The sequence below is a fragment of the Carya illinoinensis genome, chromosome 15, assembly GCF_018687715.1.
Source record: "Carya illinoinensis cultivar Pawnee chromosome 15, C.illinoinensisPawnee_v1, whole genome shotgun sequence".
NCBI classification, from domain to species: Eukaryota; Viridiplantae; Streptophyta; class Magnoliopsida; order Fagales; family Juglandaceae; genus Carya; species Carya illinoinensis.
In genome coordinates this window covers 16,247,499-16,271,574 of record NC_056766.1, presented here as the reverse complement: position 1 = coordinate 16,271,574, position 24,076 = coordinate 16,247,499, and the positions used below count along the sequence as shown (strand labels likewise).

The 24,076-nt window shown below is 35.2% G+C and overlaps 2 non-coding genes across 2 annotated transcripts; both read right to left on the bottom strand.

Annotated features, from left to right (window-relative positions):
* Positions 1–6,567: 6,567 nt before the first annotated feature.
* Positions 6,568–6,647, bottom strand: LOC122298031. The gene has a single exon (XR_006239089.1). It is a non-coding gene; the product is annotated as a small nucleolar RNA R16 (small nucleolar RNA).
* A 192-nt stretch (positions 6,648–6,839) lies between these two features.
* LOC122298032 lies at positions 6,840–6,919 on the bottom strand. Its single transcript, XR_006239091.1, has one exon. It is a non-coding gene; the product is annotated as a small nucleolar RNA R16 (small nucleolar RNA).
* Between the last annotated feature and the right edge of the window lie 17,157 nt (positions 6,920–24,076).

The window sequence follows — 24,076 nt, the reverse complement described above, 5'->3', positions numbered from 1 at the left end:
AGCACTATATGGTAGATTGCCACCCACCATTCCTTCGTACAGCGAGGGCCTCTCACCAGTGCATGAAGTTGATCAGCAACTACGAAACAGGGATGAATTACTCCAACAACTCAAGGCCAACCTTGCACGCTAAGTTAATCGAATGAAACAATTAGCAGATCAAAAACAACGTGATGTGTCGTTCGAGGTTGGAGAGTTAGTGCTTCTAAGGCTACATCCGTACTGCTAGCAAACCGTTTTCAAAAGAGTTCACCAGAAATTAGCCAGCCGTTTCTATGGGCCCTACGAAATCTTGGAGAAAATTGGTTTGGTCGCATACAAGCTCCGCTTACTAGACGGGTTGCGCGTTCATCCCATATTTCACGTATTCTTACTCAAACGGTACAACACTAACAAAGAAAATGGGGTGACGCCTAGCAAAGAGTTGCCACCATTCACTGACGATGGAATAGTCATAATGAAACCACGTGCTATACTGGATCACCGCTGGATAAAACGAGCCTAGATTATCGAAGAGAGTTTGGTCCATTGGGAAACTCTACCTGTAACAGCCCGCTAGAAATTCAATTAAGGAATTTCTATTGACTTTAGGAACCTCGTGAAAACTCTGTAAGTTTACACGAATCGACTAATCGCATAAATTTTAGCCTGTCAACATAGTTAGTGTTATCACTCACTATTGTGCCAGAAATGCGATTTTAATTATTTGAGATAGTTAAAAGTGTCAGAATACATTATAGACTACACCACTAGGCTTAATTGAATATTTAGAATTTTTCAGTACTAAGTTTATTACGTTTATTTTTGGAGTGAATAGTAACCTCGGTAAATGTACTGAGCGCAGTGTTTTCAAAATCATAGTGTGAAATGTCCAAATTAGGATAGCGATATTTTATTTGGACACTTAGCAAGATCTTAACCACACATAATGAATAGTATTAGATACTTGGCACAAAGAGAAACCATTAGATGGAATTGTGAAGGAAATCAAGGTGTGAGATCATGACACCTAAGCAAAATACACATTTGGAAAATATCTTAAGAATAGAGATTTAAAATACACATAGAAAGATTTTAGCCACCTTACTCTTCCAAGTCTACTCCACATTTGGAAAATATATTGAGCTGATTTTTATAGATACTATTGGATAGAATATTTTGAGATAATATTTTATAGATATTTTGGGTAGGAGAAAACCACACTCAACTCTCAACTCCAGCCTTATCATCTCCCTTATCTCTTCCATAAGCATCTCCAGCCATCACCCACGAACTTATCTTCATTTACACGTTTCTTTAAAAGAATATCAAACATTCTCTCTCGGACAGCTTTTAGGAGTTCTTTTGCATGCCCATTTCGAAGCTGTTGTAAGTGTTTTATCATAAAGTCTCCTTCATATAAGTTGTTCCTTTTTGAGTCTAGTTTACATGGATATCTTATTTGCCCCATTTGAAGATCATTTGATCAGTCAAATATTGTGTAAACTATAGAAAGGTCATTCTGGGAGATAAACTGGAGAATATGTTATAGTTTGGAGTTTTTGACCGAGCTAATGGATAGATATTGGTCCGAAATTTTTATGGAGTATTGTTAACATGTATATATGACTATTGGTTGAGGATTTTTGCATGATTGAAGGTTTTGATGAAATATTTGCTTAGATTTAGAAACTTAGAAACTGGAAGAAGAAAAACAGTTTCTATTTTGAGAAAGTTTAACTCTTTGGTGGTCTAAACCTATTCTAATGACTTTGATAATTTTATTGGAGGATCCTAACCATCTTATATACATGTTATATTATTATTTTGAAGATATTTGATGTTAGTTTCAAAGATATGAAATTTTATGTAAAGAGATATTCAGATAAGCCAAAGTGTGGATGTTCTTGGCTAAATTTATGTTTTGGTTAATTTTTAACCATGTGATCTTGAATTAGAAGCTTATATATGTTTTAGGACATCTTTTTAAACCATGTGATGATTTGGTTTGAAGATCACATATTTATAAGTCATAGATCAAAAGGTTGATCAAAACAAGTTGGAAACAAAAATCAATAGAAATAGCATATGAGAATTTCGGCCCTATGGAGTTTTAATAGTTGTGATTAGTTTTAAATTTTTCTAAATTGATATTTGAGTTGAGGATAAAATTTACATGAGGCATGTAAATTTTGGTGACTTTTGGAGTTAGTATGCAAAATCCTTAAGTTATGGGTAAAACGGTCATTTTCCTACATATAGAAAGTAAAATGAAAATTTTACTCTTTAAGTTAGTATTTTTCCATATTTCAAATTATTAGTGATTTAGTACTAACTTTTAGAATCACTAATTACAGTTCCTCGTGATCGCGCTTGAGGTTTTATAAGAAACGCGGAGATCGAGGTAAGTTAGCTTTTAACTTACTAGTAGTCTACTGTGTATGTGTGCTAAGTAAAAGAACTACAGTGTATGTATGTGTGTTATCATATATGTCATGCCACGCCAAGTTATCACGTAATTGTTTATTATAGAGAATTTATTCTCTCATCAATTTTTATCTGTTACATAATATATTCTGTTATGTATTACTGTACATTACAAGTACGTCATGCTAAGTATGCCATCTATTACATGTATGTCAAGTCATGTAATATTCACTGTTGCAAGTATGTCATGTTAAATATGTTGTCTATTATATGTTATGCCATGTTACGAAATGTTTCTATCTCAAGTTGGTCATGTATTTCAAGTTATGTTCAAGTCACGTTTCATCTTGAGTACATTATGTTTGTGTAGAATACATGGGGCTACAACAACTGTGGAGTACGTATTTTACTACAATTGTGATGCGTAGAATACATGGGGCCACAACAACTGTGGAGTATGTATTTACACGTAGAATACATGGGGCCACAACAACTGTGAAGTATGTATTTTTCATATTAAGTCAAGTTTGTGTAGAATACATGGGGCCACAACAATTGTGGAGTATGTATTTATACGTATAATACATGGGGCCACAACAACTGTGGAGTATGTATTTTTCATGTTAAGTCAAGTTTGCGTAGAATACATGGGGCCACAACAACTGTGGAGTATGTATTTACACGTAAAATACATGGGGCCACAACAACTGTGGAGTATGTATTTTTCATGTTAATTCAAGTTTCAAAGCAAATTCATGCTAAGTCAAGTTTCAGATCAAGTTCATGTCAAGTCAAGTTCAGTTCATGTTTCAATTTAAGTTATGTGAATTATGCTACGTTGTACTCCAAGTTATGCTTTAATTACTTATGAATTTGATTATGCATTTATGCTTTTACTGACATCCATGCATCATTAGCTTGTGTGGAAGTTTTTTTTTAACTTACTGAGATTTGTAATCAAATCTCACTTTGGTAGTCCCAACTACTATTCCCCCCGAATGGTAGATCTTGTTACAGGACCTGAACGAGAATCAGGAGCTGATCAACTAGACACAGTTGACTAAGTGACGGTGCGACATAAATGTTGATATAGTAATTAACGTAAATTACTACTTGTACGATTGAGTTGCATCTCTACTACTTTTTGGATCATAACCATTTTGGACTAGTGTTGTGATCTTAGTTGTTCAATGGATTTTTATGTATGAAATATGTTTTAAACATTTGGGATATTTTCAATTTGGTGCATAGTATTGCTAAAGAAAAAAATTTATCCGCTACGAATATTGCATATTGTTAGATGCATGTTAGGAATATTGCATCTTATATGTCATGAACGGGGGCAGGTAACCTTGTGTTGCATGTCTCGACGCTTCAAATGTCTGTCCGATCCCAAACGGAATTTGGGGGCGTCACACTACCAGTAGAAGAAGCAACGTGGGAGCCCACCAAATAGCTGTTGGAAAGGTTTCCGGGCGTGAACCTTGAGGACAAAGATCCACCTAATGGAGGAGGTATTGATAAGCCATGACGATTGGCAAGGGCCCTTAGGCCAAATCCCAAATACTTGGGATGAAGTTGGATGTGGAAAGATAGTTGCATGCGACATGCATGCAGAATTGTACGTGGGATGTACAGGAAAAGAGTCACAGGCGACGTGTAAGCAGAGAAGAATTATGGGCACGTGAAGAATGAGATAATAAATTGGGGAAGACTGGGTCACCTGCAAGTTTTACGTCATTAGTTATGCTACTTTTATTTCCATTATTTAAGCTTTGTGTTTACGTATTGGTATTGTTCTATTTCCAGCTTTCCTTTTATTTCGATCTCCTTATACATGGCTTAGCTTATTTAAGATATCAATGAAGGCAAGTAATCAAGTATTATCCAAAACTTTGCAGTACTTTCTCACTCAAAGAGAGACCTATTTATTTATGAATTTTGCTACATATAAATATAGTCACGTATTAATCTGTATACCAATACTGATTTATTCATATTTAAAATTTAAATTAATATTATTTTTAATAAAATCTATTTTTTAATCAATCACATCATATTAATACATAAATTAATATATAATTATGCTTGTAATTATATTTTTCTTTTATTTATTTTCATATCACGTAAATTTGGGACCTATCAGTGTCTCGCACGTCCCTTGTGACAACAAATCTATTACATGCTGATTCATAAAATCCAAAAGGACCCCACGTGAACTACTTTTACCAAGTCAAACCCCCAACCCGCTCCTCATTACATGCTGCTCCAATTGCAAATGGCAACTTACTTCCACGCCCAAGAACCATGCCAAAGACTCCATCATAGTTTCTTTTGGTGCAGCAATTCCTCTATTCTAATAGAATCTTCATTTAAATGAAAGGTCACTAGGCTATGGCTTCTAAAATTTGAATCTTCATTTTCTTTAAATTTGAAATAAAATTTAAATGACAATAATAATGCCTAAAATCAATAAAAATAAATAAAATTAGACAAAAATTTAAAGTTTAAGTTATAAAATATACTAAATTCAAGTCATCAAAGTTCCATCAACAAAGCCAATATAGCTGGTTACCTTTGAAAAAGGGAATATAGCTGGTTACCTTTGAGAATTATCAATGGTTAGTTTTTAAGTTACTAGATGAGAGGCTGAGTTTATGATCGTTGGTTTGGGTGGAGCGAATTTTTCTGGTTCTATGGTAGACGAGAAGAAACCTGACGGATGAGTCCTTTTGAGGCTCTAATTACCATAAAGAATGAAGGAAAGGTGTTGCACAGAAGGTGCTCGTAAGAATGCCACAAACAATCTAACAGTTTCACAAAATCATTTCTGTATTGATTCTTACTTGCTACTGCACTACATTTGTATTTCAGTATTTATAGACAATGCCAGACTACTTCTACCGACGCATGCCTTTGTGAGAATTCTGTTACAGGAAATATTTCTAGACTCTTCCACAATATTATTCCATTATGAAAATTCTGTTATTCCTTTCTGCTTTGCTTTGGAGCTGATTGCACTAGAAACTTCCTCCGAGGCATAAGGTAAATGTGCTCTAATACATGCAAACCTTTCCCAATAATTGAACAACATTCTCGAATTCTTTAATTCCTTCACAACAATTCCCTTATTCCTTAGTAACAAGTCAACTTCATGAGTAAAAACCAGACACCACTAGATTTTCAATCACATATCTAACCCAGCACTTGAACCACCTGCCATGACGGGTTTCGGTTCCTGGGATGTCAGAGAAACTTCGATCCAAAACATTGTCAGAAATGAAGATCCCAACTAAGAGTTTGAACGGTTTTCTGGAAGTAGAAAAATTATTATTGGCATCCCATTTGAAAGCACCCATATTCTAGAGTTTTTACTTTTAAAGTCCTTTCAACTTTCTTAAATAAAACTTTTAAAATAATTTTGGCACGAGGGGAAGGTTCTCAAATCAACTACCATTACAGACCAACAAAATACTACAGAAACAAAGTTTCAAACTTTCAAACAATTAAACTTTTTTAAATCTTAAAACAAAAATAATATTAAGATATTACTTTTTTTGAACTTGCAACTCTCATCTCAACTTAACCCACTATCCAAACCTCTGCTACCAAGCATGTGCGAGTCTGCTCAGAAGATGCATATATAAGATCATAGAAAAATTTCATATGTCCAGACATAATTAAGCAACATCATCATAGCAGTTGGCACATTTTCTCTCAACATCATTGGTAAAAGTCTGAAACATCTTTGAATGAAAGCGAGGACAAATGCAACATTTATAAAATACTTCTGATGGGTCACAAACAAAACCAAGAACGCCGAGAACATTACATAAAACATGTTTATTAAGCAACAGTAACTGAGAACTTATCAAATGGCACCTCAGATAATATATTCCAAAAGTGGAAATTGCAGACAATCAACACGGCATCAGATTCTGACCGCCCGTCTGCTAATTCTCATCATCGAGTGTACATTAGAAGTAGTTCGAAATTCAGAAAATTGCAAATCTTTTCCCCTCACAATGACTGAATAAAGAGTATATCTTTCAAAAGATTGAAAAACAACAACCTTAATTAAAACAAACAGGCAAAAAAGTAGTATCCCCAAATCAAAGCATAAATAGAAAAATAGCCGAGAATAATGCCAATGAAGACAAGGAAGGCATCAGATAATAAGCGGAGTTGTAGTCTACATCTAGTTCAGTGTGTAGGATAAGAATTTTCCATCATTTGCCTTCCTGTGGAAGAGGGCTTCCAATATCGATCATCAACAACAGAGAAAAGCGAAAAGATTGAATATACTACATCAAATATTCAAAATATTCAAAACAACCAAGATATTCAAAACAAAATATAAAGTAAAAGGAAGAAGAATTCAAATCGAAGAATTCAAAAGAAAAGGAACAGAGAACAATGCCGATGAAAACAAGGAAGGCATCAGATAATAAGCGGAGTTGTAGTCTACATCTAGTTCAGTGTGTAGGATAAGAATTTTGCATCATTTGCCATCGCCTGGAATCTCATGGAATCGGGTTTCCAAAATCGACCATTACCAAAAGAGAGAAAAAAACAAATTGAATATGCTAAACGACATCTTCAAGACTATTAATAAACAATCAGGAACTAACAAGCAGACTAATATACATATGAAACCCAATAGACTACTTAATGGCGTCAGAGTGTGAGTATTTCTCAACACAGTTTATCAGTATATCAATAAGCGGTTTAATCACATTCATCACTTGCCGTTTCATGTGGCATATCATTAGATTTACATACCAGAGAAAAACTTCAGTTACACTAAAATAAAAATGAAATTAAGGGAAAGACAAAAAAAAAAAACAGAAATCAGAGAAGAGAGTATCGGTAGGTCCATTTGACACCAAGGCAAAAGACTTGAGAAGTCTGCAATGGGCTGGTAAGCCTACCTCTCTCTCTCTCGGCACCCGTTATATCTCCTCGAGCATTGAGATTGCCACTCCAGGAGAGGGTAAAACAGATGCACTGATTTCATATAGAGAAATGGAGTTTTCGAACTCGGATAATCGATCAGAATCGAGGAAAAACAGTTACTGATACTAAAGAAAAAAGATTGAGATTTCTGAGTGTTTTCAAACATTTGAGAATAAAAATCGAGAGAAATTAGGGCTTTGGTATACAAGGGTTTGGAGAAGAGGAATGCAAGGGACGGCGAGGTGTATGAATGGCTACGAGGCTCCTATGAAGGCCTATAAATAGGGTTTTACATCGGGGGCGCTGATTAAACGGTGAGTTCTGAGGAGTATACTACTGAAAACCCCACGGAGTGGATTGCTGTTTAGCCCTTACTTGTGTCGTCTCCAGCAGGGCCTAGCCCACCACAGCCTATAAAATCGTCCCAATAAGTAGATGAGTTTTACTAAACTAATACTGTCTTTCGATACTAAGTTGAGCTATTTATAAATAATAATAAATTAAATTGATAGAGTAAATTATATAAAATTCATTTAAAATAAATTTAGATGTATTTAAATATTAAAATGAGTTTAGTACTGTTTATAAAAAATTAAAAAATATACAAAACCTATTAATTATTGAAAAGTTGTTGTAATGATTGAATAATTAATTTATTAAATCCTTTAGTAATAAATAACATAAATCAAACATAAATTTCTTCAATGAATGTAAAACAATTACAAAAAAATGTAAACAAAATATTCCGAGCACTATAAAAATAAAATTTTCTTACTCCAAATTTATAAAAACAAAATAAAATAATTATGAATAAAATTCCTAAGGCTATTTAATTAGTAGTAAAAAAATCTCAAAATTTGCGGAAGGAAAAAAAATAGAGACTCGCCTAGGCAATTGAATCGTCACTCAATAATCAGCTCAAGACATTTGTGTCTGGCTCAAGCGAGCTCAGTTGCTCGAGGTTGGCGCTTGTGGCATTTAAAAAACCAACTCGAGTGAAAATTGTTTATTTCGTACAACAAGGCGCCGCTCAATCCATGAAACCCGTCTTCCTCCCCCAAATTTTTTCCCACTATCATTTTCCTTCCATTTCTCACCTCGAATGTGTGTCATTCTAGTGATTTGTCTAACGAAATCCTCTTCTACTCACAGTAAGCCTATCATCTTCAAATCCTTTTATATTTTGCACATTGTTTCCCATTAGGGATTTTGGTTTGGATGGAAAATAAAGTGTTGGGTATTTCGGTTTTTCATTAGGAATTGAAACAAGGCATTTTCAAGATTTCCTTTAGGTTCTTGCACGTATACATTGAGTCCTTGTTGTACTTTGAAAGTATTGCATCCAACATGAATTTTTATTCTCAACTTGTAAAGAGGGTGCACCGAGTGCTTGAGAAAATTTCCAAATGAGTCATGCATTTCAGGTTGGGAAGTGGATTGACCAAAATGTTTACCCAATCACATGTAAGTTTTGGACTTATATGACTGCAACTTCCTTCAAAATAACTACTATGATTTAGAAGTGTCAAAGATCAAATCAAAAATTAAGGATGAGTTTGCTATTGTTTGGAAATAATTTCTCAACTCCTTAATTAGATGGTCCTTGTCAGATTCTTTGATATCCCCTTTACAACTATCACTTGCCCCTCTATCAGTGCATATACCTTGAAAATCAATTGGTTAGAAAATGTCGGCGAATGAGTTTGTATATCCGAATCATTGGATTTTTTCAAGTAATGTGCCCTAATGCTTTTGTTAGAATGATTGCCATGAGTTTCAATACATATGGATGAGGAGGATAGGCAAGACATGATGGGCTTAGTCCAATTCTCAAGAAAATCAAAGGGTGCAAACTGTAGGGTGTTTGACAAAGCTCCATTCAAGCCTATCATTTAGAGAGAGAGAGAGAGAGAGAGAGAGAGAGAGTACTTCAAGTTTATTGATAGCCCTCACTTATGGCGGAGGAAAACTATGGTTACAATCAAATACCTGGGGGCTACATAATCATAAAGACCCAAACCCAGGCATCAAAAGATTTAAATCATAAAACCACAATACAAAATAAATAAAAGAAAGCACTACCACCAAAGCAAAAGAAGCACAAACAACATGCAAAACAAGGTTAGCACATGCAAAAATAAAGCAATACAACACCAACCAAAAAACCATAATCAACCAAGAAATAAACTAAAAACAGCAAAATCAAACTAAATTAGTAGAAACGTAGGGAAGGAAGACCTAGCACATCAAATTGAATTAAACCTCTTAGTAGCCTCGGCACTTCCCCAAGGACTTGCCACTCCATGTGTTGACCCATCGCACCATACTTTGCAAACCAATCTATAGCTTTATTACCCTCTCTAATGACATGTCCCACAGAGCAAACCATCGAATCCATATTGTATTGCAGCGCTCCCTTATTAGCTTTCTCAGGATCAATATAGACTACATGTAACCAAGTACTCCTTTATTCATCCCTTTACCTACAACTTTCTTGTACTGAATGAGGTTATCAAGGGGATGAGTAATGGCATCTAGCGGGGTGCACTGAAACAATTGACAAGAATTTTGGTGAGCAATTTGCATACTGTACTGCAGCGCTCCCTTGCCTAGATTGCCCCCTTATGGTCTTAGGTGTCTCTCATTTGGGATTAAATAAATTTGTGTTCAACCGAGAGGGAGGATAGAGTGACTAGTTTGGAACAAATCTTTGAAACTAGGAAAGAGGGAGAATCTAAAGCCCAAACACTTTTCTTTTTAAGATCTCTACACAATTTGCTCGATCTATTGTCATGTATGCATGCATACATGATTTTAGTTTGTTTGTCAATATATCCATAGAAAATATTGAAAGATCAAAAAACTCTTCATTTTCATTATGCCATTTGGGAGGTGTTGTGGGTCAATCATCATTAACCCATTTAGTTGTATTTAGAAATTACAAGAGTAATGGAACACCTAGGGGATTTGAAACCCAATCTTCCCAGGAGAAAACTACAATAGAGGAATGACATGCATGCAGAATTATTTAAGTTCCAATGAGATTTTTCCATTTGAACCATCTCAAGTTCCAAATGGCCATAAGTAAAGCCATTTCAGGCCTCATGAATGACTTTTACCATTTGACTAGAGTGAACAATAGCCTAACTTCATATCTCTATATGTTGGCCTTATATGAGTTTTAATATTTTGTGCGTCTTTTGTTCAAGAAAATGCATCAGAGTCATGGTCAAGATACAATAATTTTTCACTTTTCTCAAATATTTCCAACAAATCTAATCATTTTACTAAATAATATAAGCATAGGTTTAGGAAAATCAATATGTGGTTGTTTTTTTATTTGAGTAAATGCATTGGCCTTGTTGGATCATTTTTGTGGAGTGGAGCCATTTACTTCGATTAAATATAACGTCTTTATAACTTGTCTGCTTGACTCTTTATATACACCCTGATTCTTGTTCAACTTTTAGTTTTATGTCTTTTCCTAATTCTTGTTTTTATCAATGTATGTTTTAAATTGTAGAGAGAGAGAGAGAGAGAGAGAGAGAGAGAGAGAGAGAGGACGTGTCAAACAAAGCCTAATCAGTAATAAGTTGGCTATAATGGTTTCAAATTACATCCCGATTGACTTAAACTGACGGATCATGGGAGCGATTATATAAATATCATACTAATATTTTTATATATACATGTTTATAGCCCAGATAATTATGGGAAAAAAATACCCTATCTTTTCTATTGTTTTGGGGTCAAAGTCACTTTCTCACTCAGAAACATTGACTTTCAGTATTTTTTGAATATCCCCATATACATTGGGTCATTCATATTAATTTTGCTCAATGACTAATTTTCTTTATTATGCCTACAAACAAATACCATGCAACGGGTGCGAGGTCAAACAAATCCTTCTGCTCCTGCCCAAGCACACTTCCATAATACTTGGGCACAACAACTCTACACTGAAAAATTTTCTCACCACACTTCCATTGTTGAGTGTGAGATCTCCCTAGGTGAGCTTTAGGAAACTATACTGCCTCGCATTTTTGAGTCTTGCCAGTGGGTATCATTAACCGCTAGTCTCCCTACTCCATTTGTGGAGTTGGTCCAAGAGTTTTACTCCAACATTCATGCCATCTTACTCTATGGTTCTTTGATGTCAATTTTATGAACATCCAATTCCTAGTGACTCTGGACATGTTAACTGATTTGTTTAACACTCCTCATATGTTTGACCCCCCATATCCCTATACTAGCACCTCTACTCCCAGCAACCTGCTATCCATGCCTTCTTGTATGGATATAAGGTTAATTGGGATGGTCGGACACCGTTGCATACCCATCAGTTGCCCCTGACTATCTCTTTCTTATTAGGGTCGTGCTTACTAACATTTACCCAACTGACCATCACATTGATATTGCCCTTGACAAAACCACTCTGCTTTATGCACTGATCAATGACGTTCCCATCAATTTGGGAAGTTATCTTTGTAGGGTCATTCTTGAGGGTTATGAGTCCAACAAAGTACAGACTAGATTACCTTTTGTTAGTCTTGTCACCCACATTGCTTTGTCTCAGTCTATTGATATTCCTCCGACGGAGCCTAGAATCCCTCTTAAGGCTTCTATTGGTCATAAGACCGTTGAGCTGAGTTGTGCGTACATTCGCCCTCATCCTTTGAATGTTGAGCATCCTCCTGCACCCACTTCTCAATCATCCTATTCTAGGTCATCCAGTTCTCAGTCATCTAGCTCAACACCATCCACTTCTGCACCTTATTCGAATGAGCCAAACATACAAATGGTACTTGATTATTTGAGCTACATGGATGCTCATCTTGATCACTTCGATACTTGCTTCTATAGTCTTGATCACATCGATGCTTGTCTTGAGCACATTGATACATGCCTCGATAGTCTAGATGGTCATGTACATTGCATCAAGGATTGTCTAGATACTTGCATTGATAGCATGGATGCTCATATAAATCGCATCGAGACTTGCTATGATAGTTTGGTATATCGTGTTGATACCCTACACACTTGCATTGATATGCTCTAACACACAATGACACGACACTTCGACAAACTTCAAGAAATATTAGTTGCCACCATTGATGAGGATGATGGCAATGCGAGTAAGGTTGGCAAGGATGATCAAGCTCGTGACGATGGTGGTCATTGAGCCCTTTGTCATATTTGTGGGGTAGGATAGGATGAAGCTAGGTGGGAGTAGCCTATAAAGAAAAAACATGTAATTCTTTTTGGCACACATGATTTGTGCTCCTATTTTATTTTATCAAACTCAATTCATGATTAATTTGTAATGAATATTTTCTTGATGAAATTTGTGCTTGTCATATGCTTGTTGTGTCTATAGTTGTTCTTACTTTTGCTTCTTCAATTCATGAGTGGGGTCTATCATCACTATGTTTTGAGGTTGGCTAGTGAGATTAGATCATATGTTTTTAATGAAAGTTTGCTCAATTCAATAATGCTTTTGTTACAATATTTATGATTTTAATATTAGTATTGTTTTGCAATTTGAATAAGATGAATTATTTATTATATCTTTTGTGGAAATTAGAATTTTTGTAATGATGAGATAAGTTTGATTGAGATACAAATTACACCTAGGTGAGCTCAACATGGCTCAAGCAGAACTCATCTTAAGAGTTTGCTTAAGCTTCGCTCGATGTGCCGCTTGAGTGAACCTCATATAGAGAGTATGCTCAAACTTCTCTCGATGTAAAGGTTGAGCGAACCTCACTTGATTCTGTACTTCAAATTTAATTACAATGCAACAACAGATGCATTTAAAAAAAAAAAAAAAAACTGAGTCTCTCTACATTAAACATTGATATATGTAAATAAAGTGTGCTCAATTTCACATCTATTTTACATTGGTGCCATGAACAAAAAACATGGCATACACAATGTTTAACATTAGGGGTTTCTAGATTGCCCAGTACTATTCACCCACATAGGTAGTGCAATAGCTTCCCTCGTTGCGGCCATTACATGTGCCGATGCGCTTGACATGTCAGGATTATGAGATTCTTCATTGTTGTTCTGCTCCTCATTCATTTTTGGAAAATCATCGAGATTGTGCTATAGTTTGCAAATTTATAATCATCAAGCGTAATGGTGCAGATGAAGTTAGGTTCATAACATACAATAATACGATATCATTATCGAGTTGGAAGGTATGAGGGCATTAATTTTAAAATTCAAAAATGCCTCCTCAGTCATTGAGTTGAATTATTACATTTTTAATGCTTTTGGAACCAATATATATTAATTCTTTCATTACTTTATCATTGGTTTTATATGGAAAAATGAATAAATCAAAGTTGTGATTTTAATTGATTAAAAGCATAAATTTCTACTCTAATTTTATCAACTGCCAATTAATATGGATTATGGTACATTTCGCTTGAGCGGCCAAAAGCCACCGCTCGAGCGAAGTCAGGCAGATTCAAACGCTCGATTTTCGCTTGACAATGGGCTCGAGCGAGATGCGGAAAAAGAGATCGCTCGAGCGGAGGCATTTGGCCGCTCGAGCGAATTCAGGCAGAGTCGAACACTCGATGTTCGCTCGACAGGCCGCTCGAGTGAACTTAGGCAGAGTCGAACGCTCGATGTTCGCTCAACACTCCGCTCGAGCGAATATCGCATTTTTACAGATCAGGGTTTATTCTGCCGTCAGAGTATATATATGTTTTTTTTACATCTTAGGACGACTATTGGGCTAAAAAACTCAGTTTTGAGTAAAGAAACACTTAGAATTCATTTTTTTTCTTTGATTTTCGTTCAGATTCGGAGAGGAGGATTCATTCAATCGATCATTCACGCAGCTACACAATTTCCACTGGATCATTCACTCACACTGCAGCAGATTGAAGAACTCCTTGAGGGGTCCAATTGCCACTGTAGCTCAGCCTCCTCCACCGCTTCGAATCTTCATCTCCATTCAACTGGCTTGATCTTTTCAATTCCCTACTTGCTATTTCATTTCAGTTTTGAGTTTCTGAATTATTTTAGAGAATTTTGATTTAGACGTTTGAGTAATTTATTTGTTATTCATTTAATTCGTGTTATTTATTTTTATCGTTTCGTTAAGCTTTCATTTTAGTAGTGATTACAATTACGGTGATTTAATTTGAGAATTTGTGATTTGAATATAATGATGAACCCTAAAACATTGAATTTGGGGCTTTTCAATTTTCAGTGCATGTTTTATCAATTACTTCCTAATTTAGTTTAAGTCTTAATCTAGTTTTATTAATTTTTGAGTTTAATTTATTAGTCCTTTACATGCCAATCCGACAATCAAAATCTAAAAACATGAATCTAGTCCATGACTAGTACCCTTTTCCATCCATTGCACATAGCATCATTTTATTTTCTCTTTGTGAAGTTTTTCACCCTTTTCAACGAGTTTGATTTTTAAGCAACTTTCCCTGAGGAGATGATCTAGGAATTTATTCCTAATTATTACACGGCATCCTCCTGCACTTGGGATAGCTTTAGTGCTACTCATTTTTGAGTGAGTCACTCGGCACATTGAAAGTTTGTTCAATGAAATTCCGAAGGGACGCATGCCGATAATTAAATAGATCTTTAAATCCTTCGAATGCACGATTGGCATAACATTCTGATTGGTGGTACCTCACTCTTGGATACAGAAGCATAAATTCCTCTGTACAGGGAAATGCAAAATCTACTAAATTATAATAACTTGAGAATGTAGTAGAACATTAAAATTTTATAACTAAGGTATAAAAAAATAATCGCAAACTTGGAAGGTACAAATTAAATAATGTGTAAACTTACCATTTTGAGTCCATGGAAAATTGTTACCCAAATGCCTTAACACATTGATTAAAACACGAGCATCATGGGCAGCTCCCTCCCACGTGGCATATACGAATGTGAATTTTATATCGAAATCATAGACACACAAGACATTTTGGGCAACCCGTTAATATCGATTTAGATACCCGTTAGTTATAGAAGTTGGCACAGCACCATTGATCATGACATCATCCATTGCACCCTGACATTTTTGTAGATTTTTGTTAAATTTGCATCAACTTCAAAATCGTATATTGATTGCAAGAAACGGCATATGTAAAGTATACTTCCCACATGCCTCGACCTATTAATGTAGGAAATGCAACAAAAAAAGTTATCTCGAACCATGGATAATGTTTAGGATTTCCTTAGATATAAGGCATCACCCGAGTCATCTCAGTTGGTTTCATCACTTGGTGTGAGAGGCAATATAATGCTCGCATTACTGCGTAGACATGTCGATTTACGATTTCAACTAAATGTTGAAATAGGTTAGCCACATTTCATTACACCACACCATGTCCAACGGTGTAACAAAACATTCCTAAGGCTTCCTCAACCGTGACCTCTTGTAACAAATCATACAAGGTCACATCTCCACTTAGTTGATCACATAAGGCCTGGAATGCATATACCTCTATTCGAAACATCTCATAATAGTTGCTAGGATGTCCATTCAAGACTACGATGATGTACTAGTATCCACGCAACCCAATGTTATGTTGTGGCCTAGGCATAAAAGGTTGCGCATTAAGTTGCTGGTCTGTCGCAGTAAGAGTTAGAAGGGCCACTTGTTCGTAGACATAATCATCACTGCTTCTCTATGCGTCCCATTCTGCCCATCTATTTGCATCAAATGTATTTGAGGGATTATTACCGGAGCCCTCCTCACTCGCATCGTTGATATCGGTTTTACCCCATCGTTGATATTGGTGTTTACCCTATCGTTGATATCGATGTGCTCAACATCAATCCACCAACTATCATTGTCCATTCTACGATGGATTGATAATAATGTCCACACAAACATTTTTAGGCAATATTCTTTATATATGTTTAACATACTAGAAAAAACGTTCAAACATATTATAATGACATTAGCAACTACTTTTATTAAATGCAATATACAATGTTTAAACTTAAATTAGCAAACATGAAATAGGTGTTAGAAATCTAGACAACTAAGATCAAAGTAGTGAAAATAAAATAAAACAACACACCAAATTTTGAAAACTACAACTTATTGAGATTTCATAAAAAAAACGGTGGGGGTCGAAGATGTGTGGTTAGAGTAGCAACATGACCCACTGTAATCTCAACTCTGGAGTCATGTGTTGGAAAACAGTTAGAATATTAGGATCTATAAAACTTGTCGCTGCATGAAGATGAAGGTCTAGTGGTAGCGAAGGGGTAATGTCCTACAAAAATTTCATTCACTCTACAATACTTCTATAGGCTACATCAGACCCATTGCAAAAATCCTCGCTTCTACTACATTTCAAACTACATGCATGATACATCTTAATATCCAACTTGGTATGTGCAACAATTGTCTAGAGGGCATTGCTAAGCTTTGGTGAGATTGACAGCCTGACTGAGTCCGTATGTCGCTTACAAGAATTCCTCAGTTGCATCACCCCTCTGTGAGGCAAGTCGACTGCCTCTATGTCATCTAGATCAATGGCGAAGTCAGTAGTAGTGCCAATGTCTATGCCTAACACGGGGCCCCGGGCCCTCAGTTCATCCTCCAGCCACTACTCCTACTCTCTAGGGGGGTTCTGCGTTGAGACAAAATGCAGAACCTTTGTGGTGACCAACTGATTAGAAATCACCCAGAGGACATCGTAGTTTTGACAATTGTAAGTCTTGAATTTGTTCCACTATGGACGAACCTAAGAAGTTGAAAATATCATTGTTATTTAAAAAAATAATTTAAATAATCATATAATGCATTCTTGATTTATTATACAATGCATGATAAGGAAACGTATTTAGAAACTCAGATCAGGAAGGTTACTCAACAAGCATTCACCCAATGTTCTTCTGTATCAATTACAATTTTCGTGATGAGGTTCCAACCCATGCCCGTTTGTCCCATTAAATCCATAAACCGGTGTTGTGTCTTTTTAAGACGAGCGATTTTTTACTTTACTTGTAATGCATCAACTGGCTTAATACTAAGTTCGGTGAGGCATGTGGCAGGTCAAATATTATTACGGTTTGTAATTTTGGACCCCACCAATTTACCCTCCATTGTTTCTTGGTACAACATATCAACTAACATCTCCTCCAAACCATCAGCCCAAAGGTCACAATCACATAGGACCTCTACGTCACCTATGGTATCCTACTAATGGGCAAGTACGACAATACTAGCAATAGACAATCCCAACAACAGAAAATGCACTTCAAGCCATATGAGAATGTATTGATATGTGCTAAATGCATTCAACACAAACAATTGTAGTTGAGTAATTAAATGCACGTAATATAACATAGAAGGAATCGAACCGTACATGTGAGTAAACAAACAAATAAAATATATTCTACTCATTAATGAATATACCTTATAGGAGGAGCTACCATATGAGCATAGGAAGTATGGCTGCTAAACATAGCAAATAAGAAAATGGTCAAAGCAAAACAATCAGTCTACACATTATTTTCACATGAAATTGAATTAACGTTTTATATTTTCAAGTGTGATTCTTCATCATAAATGATGATATCAATGCAAGGAGTGAATTGCAGAAATTCACTCATCGCAAAAAATTGAATGCAATGAGTGAAATGTAATGAGCAAAATTGCATCAAAGCAAACACATGTTAAAGTGATGAAGAAAATGATTAAAATGATCATAACAATCATTGCTCGACACTAGTTTAACCCAAAACAACATTCAGAAATTTGGACCCACATTATAAGATCTCTATTGGCTAAGTTCAAATCGGATCCTCCAATGGATTCCTCATTGCAATTGTTATGTAAGTCTTGAATATCATACACTAATGAAAATGGCTATATAACCAACTTGATATTGACTCACTTTTTGAAAATAAATGCAAGCATTATGCCCACATATTGCGAGTACCAAATGAAGACATGGAGAGAATGCTAATTGTTACACTAGATTAGAGGCAAATCATCATTTATAAGAAGGATTTCTCAAATCTGAATTATATTCTTAATCGAGACTGATACTATCTTGTCACTCCGTATGCACTCCAAATGTTTGAAAAAATTGTTATGAAACACTAAACAATGAAATGAAACAAGATTGAGTTAAGATTGTTGGTTACCCGATAAGAGTGCATCCTCGAAGTTGTGATTGCTGATCTCTTGATGGTAAGACTTTGGGAGTGAAGCTTGACCGTGTAGGAGCTATGCTTCCATTGTAAGATTCTGGTGTGGCATCTTGCTTTCAGAATTGCAAAATTATATAGGAAAATATAAGCTAAAAAGGAAAAAAATGGTAGTGCCACAATCTAGACTTGCAAAGGAGATGCTCACACACGGGTTTATAGTAGCACCTATGAAATGAGAGATTGGAAATAAATTTTCAGCTAGATGGGTAGAGGAAAAATTTGACGAAACTGTAAAACACTCATCAAGCTTAGCACGCTTGAGCAGAATCTAGAGTACTGTCTGTGTTTAGAATAAAACTACTTTATGTCACATGGAAGGGTCTACAATGGGTAGGGAATTCCATTGAAATAGTACCCAATTGAATTCAAAATCCCAAAAAATGGGAAACCCCATTTGGGTCTAAAACAAGGTGCCACTCAATTGATGAAAAAGTATTGACCGCTCAAGCAACCATAAATGCCCAAGCACATTGCAGAAGGGCTTTACCAATTCTTGACTCCTCAGTGAATCTGCCTTTGTTACAATGGGAAGGATTTGTTGTTGGAATGTTCAACTGCTTGGTGAAAAAGAAGGACGGGTAGGAGAGAGGGAGAGAGAAAAAGGGATGGAGTAATTGGTGACCAATTTTCATCCGTGATTTGTCAAGAATCTCTGACGAGATGAATTGACATGTTACATCAACTACAGTGATAAAAACAACTGAGTTGAGTGTAGATGTAAACCATGTGGTTGGATGTTAAAATAGGCCTAAATTTGAATTGAGCTCAGATGAACTAAATGGAGTCAAAGAACCAAACGAGCATGTGCATGTTTGGGATTACAGTAGAAAATATAACTTATAGTTTTAGGGCTTATGGTTTATAACTTAAATAATAAGTTTTACTATTAAAAATTTATTTATCGTTTAACCATATATCTAAAGCACTTTTAAATATATTGCATTTGTTTGGAAACAAATTAAAAAAGTATTTTTTGATATAGAAATGACGATTATTTGAATTTTTAAGTATTATGATCATATTTTTGAAAGTTTGAAAGTTGTAATTATTTTAAAGTTGTATGAGTATTTTCATCCATTGATAGTCTTTTCAAATATCTTTTTAAAATGACTCTTTTCCTCAAACATACTTTTTAACTTATTTGAAATTAAAATTACTTTAATATCTAATACCTAAACAACCTAATTTTTCCATTAAAGAGTTTTGAAGGCTATTTAAGCACTTTTTATGACTCCTACTGCAACTCCAAATAGGCCCTAAGTCCTAAAATTATAAACTATATTTTCCACCATAATCCTAAGTGCATGTTTGGGATTGTGGTAGGAAATATAGCTTATATCTTTAGAGCTTATAATTTATAGGTTATAGCTTAAGTAATAAGTTCTATTATTAAAAAGGTATTTACTGTTTGACAACTATATGTTTAAAACACTTCAAACATATTACATTTGTTTGGAAACAAATTAAGAAAGTGTTTTCTGAAGTAGAAATTATGATTATTTAATTTTTTTAAAGATTATGATCATATTCATGAAAGTTTAAAAGTTATAATTATCTTAAAGTTATATGGGTAATTTTGTTAATTGATAGTCTTTTTAAAATTTGAATTATGTTACACATTTTTCAGAAAAACATATTTGAGGAAAAGCATCAGATGAATCAAAGGAATCAGAACAAAACCAATCTCACGTTGTCTCTCTTCTTGAAAAATAAGGGAAAAGCCTTAGAAGTGGTGTTCTTAAGAGGGAGGAATATTCAGGCAGCTCATTAGGGATAAAACACACTCAATCCAATTTGTAATCCCTTGATCCACAAAACATGAAAAGTTTAAGGGCCAAGAGGAAAATCTCCAAAGAACTCTTGAGAATATGCAGTTTAGAAATAGATGAGTGAGAGTTTCCTCTTCAGAATTGCAAATAGGACAAATGGTTTGATTTTCATTTAAGGCCAAGCAGTTTTTTAGCATAGATTTTGTAGAGATGATGTTGTTTAGAACCTTCCAAAACTTTTTCCACATCCCAGTAGGCATGGGAGATTAACTAGTATTTGAGATGATGTCTGCATAAGCAACTTTAACAGATAATTTCCCAAAGGCATTATTCACCATATCAGCCTATCCTTGCTCCTATGGAAGTTACATTGAGCTAGAGGTATTTTTTAATCTCATTTACAGTATCTTGGTGAAAAAGGGCTTGTCAATTCAGAAACAACAAGGGATGGGTCTTTTGGAATGGTATCAGATTGAGGTATAGGAATGAAAGGGATTTGAGTTGGTATCCAAGGGTCATTCCAAACTCTGGTCTTTGTGCTATTGTTTATCTGGTAACAAGCATTGCACCACAGGTATCACCACTTTAAGATACATTTCCAAAGCCATGAATCCGAAACTTTTGGTATGATATTCAGGAAAGAGGAATTTTTTAGGTATTTGTTTTCCAGAGTTGACTTCCAAATAGAGATGCTTCCATTCATCATCTGCCAACTGAGTTTGCAAAGAAGGGTCTTATTAAAACTAGAAGTCAATCTCAACCCCAAACCTCCTATAGCTTTTGGCTAGCAGATTAATTTCCAAGCCTTTGGAGTGAAACTATGTTTTTCGTTAGTATTGAAACCCAACCAACACTTCATAAATGATTGGTCTATACTTTTTGACACAGATTTTGGCATCCAAAGGGTTGACATGATATAGGAGGGAATAGCATTAGCAACTGATCTTACAAGATTAATTCTTATTGCTTGAGTCTAAAGCTTGGATTTCCATGCTGCTAGTTTTTGGGAGATATTTTCTTGAATAACTTCAAAAAGAATATTTTTCAAGGTCGTGAAAGATAAGGAAGGCCAAGGTATTTTATTGTTGAAGTAGCAACTTTGAAACCATGAATCTCTTTTATTTCCATTTAGATTTGTTGATGGGTGTTTTGGCTGTATTGAATGAATGATTTTCCTGAGTGTACCTTCTGACTATACCATGTGAGTATTTCTCGATACAGTTTAGAAAGGATTGGGCATTTTGGTTGGTTGCTGATCCAAAGAGAATGAGATCATCAACAAAAAGAGTGTGTGACAGTAGGACCAGATTTGCTTATGTTTATACCTTTCAAATTACCAAGACTTTCCTCTTTTGCAATAAGTTTAGAGAAAACTTTAGCTCCCATTATAAAAGGGAATGGGGAGAGAGGATCTCTTTGTCTCAACCCTCTAGAGGGGTAAAAAAAACCTTTAGGTCTACCATTGATGATGATAGAAAATATGACAATGGAGATACGCTCTTTTATCCAATTTATCCAAGTGATGCAGAAGCTCATGCATTTGAGAAGGTTTCATATGAAATCCCCTTCCATGAAGTCGAAGACCTTTTCCATATCAATTTTTACAGCCATGAGACCTTCCTTTCATTTTCTCCTCTTCAAATGATGAAAGACTTCATGAGCAAAGAGTGTGCTCTACTAAATCATTCTCCCAGGCACAAAGGCTGCCTAATGAGGTGAAATGATTTTTGGCAAAATGGATTTTTGTCTGTTTGCTAGGATTTTTAGGATTTTTGAAATGATCTTATAGCAAACATTTGATAGACTAATAGGCCTAAACTGGTGGACAGTATTTGGATTTTTTGTCTTTGGGATTAGAGAGATATGAGTGCGGTTTAACTCCTTTAGCAACTTCCCATGATCAAAGAAATTTTTTATGGCAGCAATCACATCCATTTTGACAATATCTCAATAGTGCTTATAAAAAAGGCCAATAAACCCATCAGGTCAAGGAGCGTTTGGGGAAGGTGTTTTCTTTATAGCAGAGATAATTTACTCATCACTTGGGATTTGACAAAGAATGTTTTTTCCAACTCAAATATTTTTTGAGGGAATAACTCATCCATTTCAAAAGGGAAAATGGGATAGGATGAACTGTATATATTTTGAAAATGCTCTAAGAATTAGTTTTGGATTTCAGTGAGGTCACCAGTCCATTGGTTTGGATTTATTTTCAAACTTTCAATGGAATTTTTCCTTCTCCTCATAGTAGTGGACATGTGGAAAAACTTTGTGTTAAGATCTATAGTGCTAAGCCATTGAAGTCTAAATTTTTGTCTCCAAAGGATTTCTTCCCTTCTCAGCATCTCATTAAGCTTGGCATTCAACTCCTCTTCCCAAAGAATGGATTGATGGGAAGGTTCATTTGACTAGACCAGAGATAGAGATTGGTTTCAATTTTTTATGGCTGTTTGAATATGCCCACAGCAGTTTTTATTCCAAATTTTCAAAGCTTTCTTGACCTCTTTCAGTTTATTTGACAGAATAAAGCCAGGAGTGCCTTGAAACATGGTGTTCCAAGCCTTTTGAATGATCAGTTCGCTTGTTGAGTCTCTTATCCAGATTTTCTCGAATTTAAAAGAATGGTAGTTGTTCCCACTACCCAGAGTATCTAACAGAATAGGAGCATAATCAGAGGTTAGAATGGGAAGATGCTGAAAGATAGCATTTGGGAAAAGGGTAGTCCAAAGATGGTTTGCTATCCCTCTATCAAGCCTCTCTCTTATATTCCTCATTCCTTGACGATTGTTGTTCCAAGTGTACTTAGGACCCAAGAACCTTAAATCTATCAAACCATTGTCCTCCATGTATTTTTTTAACCACTGGGAATAGAGGAGTTAGCAAAGGATTTGCCCCAAATTTTTCAGATTGCCCTAAGATAGCATTGAAATCCCCCAAAAACAAAGCAAGACCAAAAAAAATATTACTAAGATTTTGCATATTGTCCCAAAATTTCCATGTCAAGTTGATTTGTGCAAGGCAATAAACTAGACTAATTAACCAAGGAATATGAGTAGGACTCGAATATACCAAAAGAGCTATTATATTAGCATCACTATAGATAATTTCTACATCTAGTTCTCTTTTCCACCTAAACAAAAGTCCACCCCACTTACCAACAGGTGAAATATTTACAAACCTAGGATAACCAAGCCTATTAATAGCACCATAGGTATTATCAGAATTTAGAAGAGTTTCTGAAAGGAAAATTGCATCAAGTTAGTGAGTCCTAATGCTAATATCTTTCTAGTATTAACTAAACTAAAAGTAATATACGCATGTGTCTATATATACATGAAAAGAATGAGCCGGAAAAAAGGAAAGTTAAAAATAAAATATCTAATTTCTAATACATTTCCTTGCTATAAAATCCCAAAACTCATTCACACCAAAACTCACTTACGAAATTTTGTGGCATTTTGACATTGGTATGTGAAAGTTATGAGTTTCATTGAGGATTCTTGAATTTTTTGCATCTTCCAAGACAATTTTTTGGAGGTATTCTCAATAAAGGGAGATCTAGGTGTTTTGGAGATTGGATTTTATATGCATTTATTAAGAGTATAACTAGTCCGATTTAATCCGATTTTAGACAAAATCTAGGACTTTAGGACCAAACCAGTAATATTGGTTTTGTATTTTTAAATCGATTACGCACCGGTTAAGTCCCCTAAACCGGTACTTTC